At 43.3% G+C, this 4,373-nt stretch overlaps 1 non-coding gene across 1 annotated transcript; it reads left to right on the forward strand.

Moving 5' to 3' along the window:
- Positions 1-293: 293 nt before the first annotated feature.
- LOC115845557 (5S ribosomal RNA) lies at positions 294-412 on the forward strand. Its single transcript, XR_004036514.1, has one exon. It is a non-coding gene; the product is annotated as a 5S ribosomal RNA (ribosomal RNA).
- The last annotated feature ends 3,961 nt before the right edge of the window (positions 413-4,373 follow it).

The following is a 4,373-nucleotide window of genomic DNA, read 5'->3' on the forward strand; positions in this document are numbered from 1 at the left end:
TTTACCAGTAAGTTTCATGCCTTCCTATGTTTTCATGTTGCTACTTAGCATCCTTCATTTCAACTTGGAGAATTCCCTTTAGCATTTCTTGTAAGGCAGATCTAGTTGTGATGAACTCCTTCAGCTTTTATTTGTTTAGGAGAGTCTTTTTCTCTCATTCACTTCTGAAGGACAGCTTTGTTGGGCAGAGTATTCCTTGTTGACAGGCTTTTTTTTTTTTTTTCCTTTCAGCACTTTGAATATATCATCCCACTATCTTTTGGGCTTCATGGTTTTGTTAAGAAATCCTCTTGGTCTACGGTCATACCACCCTGAACGCGCCCGATCTTGTCTGATCTTGGAAGCTAAGCAGGGTCGGGCCTGGTTAGTACTTGGATGGGAGACCGCCTGGGAATACCAGGTACTGTAGTCTTAGAAAAAAAAAAAATCCTCTTATAATCTTATGGGGGTTCCACTGTATGTGATGAGTGGCTTTTCTCTCGCTGCTTTAAAAAATTCCCTCTATCTTTGACTTCGGACAGTTTGATTATAATCTGTCCCGTTGAAGATCTCTTCGTATTCAGCCTGTTTTGGATTCTTTGGGCATTATGGATACGGATGTTCCTTTGCCTCCAAAGGTTTGGGAAGTTTTCTGTGATTATTTCTTCAAATAGTCTTTCTGCCCCTTTCTTTTTCTCTGCACCTTCTGGGATTCACATAATGCACATATTGTTTCTTTTCTTGTTGCTGTCTTACAGTCCACGCAGGTGTTCTTCCCTCTTTCTCATTCTTTTTTCCTTCTGTTTCACAGGTTGGCTAGTTTCAAATGATGCGTCTTTGAGTTCACTGGTTCTTTCTTCTGCTTGGCTGAGTCTGCTGCTGAAGCTTTTGATCAAATTCCCTGGTTCAGTTTCTTTGTTGAACGTCTCATTTTGTTCATGTATTGTTTTCCTGATTTTGTTTAGTTGTGTATCTGTGGCGTCTTGTAGCTCACTGAACTTCTTTAAGATGATAATTTAAACTGCTTTGTAAGGAAATTCATAGATCTCTACTTTTTAGGGTCAGTCACTGGAGCTTTATGTTGTTCCTTTGGTGATGTTTTGTTTTCTTGATTTTTTATGTGTCTTGTACTGTTGTCTTAACATTTGAAGAAGCAGTCCTTTCCTCCAGTCTTTACTGACTACTTTAGGAGAGAAAGACCTTCCCCAGTCAGTCCAGCTAGAGATTTTTGGGGTCCCTTAAGCTTTATTCTGTGGATGCATCTGCCCTACTCCTTCTGTTCTCTCTCTTTTTTAAAAAAAAAAATATTTATTTATTTATTTTTGGCTGCGTTGGGTCTTCGCTGCTGTGTGCGGGCTTTTCTCTAGTTGCAGCGAGCAGGGGCTACTCTTCGTTGTGGTGCGTGGGCTTCTCATCGCGGTGGCTTCTCTTGTTGTGGAGCACAGGCTCTAGGAGCGTGGGCTTCAGTAGGTGTGGCACGTGGGCTCAGTAGTTGTGGTTCATGGGCTCTAGAGCACAGGCTCAGTAGTTGTTGTGCACAGGCTTAGTTGCTCCGCCACATGTGGGATCTTCCCGGACCAGGGATCGAACCCGTGTCCCCTGCATTGGCAGGCAGACTCTTAACAACTGTTCTACCAGGGAAGTCCCAGGGGTGTCATTCTTGGCAATGAGCTATGCCACTTTGGGAGAGGGGTGACATGGGTGAAGCGAAACTGTACTTCTTACCCTTTTCAAGGCATCTTTTCTTGGATTTTTTTTTTTCTTTGAACATGGTGCTAGAATCTCCACTGGACTCCCAGGTTCCCACAGAGGTACTTACATCTGTGTATGGTTGTCAAAATCAATGTTTCTGTGGAGTTTGAGGGCTGGAATCTCCTATATCACCATCTTGCTGACATCACCTCAGGCTTCTCCTCCTTTAATTCTTAAATGTGGTTTCCTTTGGTTCTCTGTATATATATAAAAGGGTTGATTTAAAGGCTTTGTCTAGTAAGTTCAGCAGCTGTGTTTTCTCAGGGATACTTTCTATTGACTCTTTTCTTTTCCTGTGTATTGGCCATACTTTCTTGTTTCTGTGTATATCTTATAATCTTTTTGTTGGAAATTGGGCATTCTAAATGACATAATGTAACAACTCTGGACTCTCTTCTTCCTAGGGTTTGTTGTTTTTGCTGTTTCTTATTATTGTTGTGATTATTTCTTTAGTGACCTTCCTGGACTAATTATATAAAGTCTGATGATGTTTGTGGCCACTGACATCTCTTCTCAGCTTAGTGGTCAGTATTGATTGGACAGAGATTTCCTTAAACACCTAGATCCACTGTCTCCCAGTCTTTGCCACGGGACTCGGGATGTATGTTGGTGTGTGCTTCCAGTACTCAGCCTAGCTGTCTGCAGCTCTGGCTTAGCCTTCACTTCCTGGACCCTCAAAGTTAGCCAGAGGTATAGCTTAGGGCCTTCTCATGTCTTTCCTGATCATGCACACGGCGCTATGTCTGTGTATGGCCTTCTTTTCAAAACTCTCTATGGAATCTCATTTCTCAGCTTAACTTGTTTGCCCAAACTTCTCTCTCCCTCAGGCAGCTACAGTGTTAAATAATTGCTGCTTATTGTTTTTGTTTTTGACAAAAGCCTCCCGGGGTGGGTGGGGGGGCTGGGAAAAGACTTCACACTGGGTGAGCTCTGAGCCAGGTCAAATAAAGAGGAGTTTTACAAGTGGAGTGGAGTTTTCCAGGGAACTGCTAGCCAGATCGAATAATGAGATTTTCTGAGAATGGAGCTCTCAAAAGCTCCAACCCTGTTCTGACTACTTCAGTGGCTGCCGGGCTGCTCGTTTTCCCTGTGATTATGGGCTGTTACTTTTCAAGGCTCTTGTGAGCTGGAGAGCAGGGAATGGGACTGGTGCAAGTTAAGATGCCACAAAGCTCACTGTTCTTATCAAGATTCATTGTTTTTCTTGGAAAAAAAAAATGCTCCCCCCCCCCACCCGGTTGAGGCAAACTTTCAGTTAATTTCTAGAATTCTGAAGTAGTTGATTCTGACCATTCTTGCCAGTGTTCTCACTGCTTTTATGGAGGAGGGTGTTTGTGGAGATGCCTCCCATGCCGTGTTTTTGATGATGTCACACCTGTGTAGATAAACTTAGCATTTTCTTCTTTGTGATATCTCTTATATTTCTATGCTACCGTTAATATTCTTCTGCTAGATACCACCACGGATAGGCCTGTAGTTGAATAAAGTTGAGTTTATTGACTTATTGCAACAAGAGAGACCATACATCCTGGGAAGTGGTGAGGCACCTCCTCAGTGGAGTCACACAGGACTTACAGAATTTGGAGTTGTATCGAGTGATTTTGAGAAGATTTCAAGGAAACAAGGCTTTTCTCCAAATTGGATGCTTACTGGAAGTGGAGGTACTTCTACGACTGGATGTTTTAATAAATACTATTTAGAAAGTGGGAGGGACGAAGGGAGATTAAAGCTGTCAGTGGTAAGGAGGGAGCAGTCACCCTCATGAGCTGCGATGGGGTGTGTAGTAGGCTGACTAATGGTCGCCAGAGATATCAGATCCTAATACCTGGAGTCTGGAATTCCTTATGTGGAAAAATTCCTTATAGGAAGAAACTGTCTTTGCAGATGTGATTAAGGATCCTGAGATGGGCCCTAAATACAATCACACGTGTCTGTATAAGAGAGACAAAGGTTCACACACACTGTCTGTCTGTCTGTCTCTCTGTACCTGTCCCTGCCCTGACCCCCCATGAGAAGGTAATGTGAAGACAGAGCTGAGGGAGATTTGAAGACATTGGCATTGACGACTGAAGTGATGTGGCCGCAAGCCAAGGAAGGCTGGCAGCCACCAGAAGCTGGAATGGGCAAGGAGTGGAGACTCTCCTAGAGCCTCTGGAGGGAGCACAGCACTGCCTGCACCTTGATTTTGGCCCCATGAGACTAATTTCAGCCTCCCGGCCTCCAGAACTGTGAGAGTATAAATTTCTGTTGTTTTAAAAGCCATCCAGCTTGTGGTAATTTATTATAGCAGCCCTAGGAAACGAACACAGAGGATGTTTGGTCATTTTTGTGTTTTGGACAATGTCCTTATTTTTGCCTAAGTTCGTGAGTTGCAAGGTGAATTGTGTCCCCTCACCCACAGATTCACATGCTAAAGTCCTGACCACCCAGTATCTCAGAATATAACCTTATTTAGAAATGGCATGATTGCAGATGTAATTAGTTAAAATGGGGTCAGTAGAGTGGGCCCCTAATCTAATATGACTGGTGTCCTCATAAAAAGGGAAAATTTGGACAGAGAGATACACATACAGGGAGAATACCTTGTGAAGACTGGAGTTATGCTGCCACAAGCCAAGGAACTACCAGAAACTAGGAGACAG

Source organism: Globicephala melas, chromosome 15 (genome assembly GCF_963455315.2).
Source record: "Globicephala melas chromosome 15, mGloMel1.2, whole genome shotgun sequence".
Taxonomy (NCBI): Eukaryota; Metazoa; Chordata; class Mammalia; order Artiodactyla; family Delphinidae; genus Globicephala; species Globicephala melas.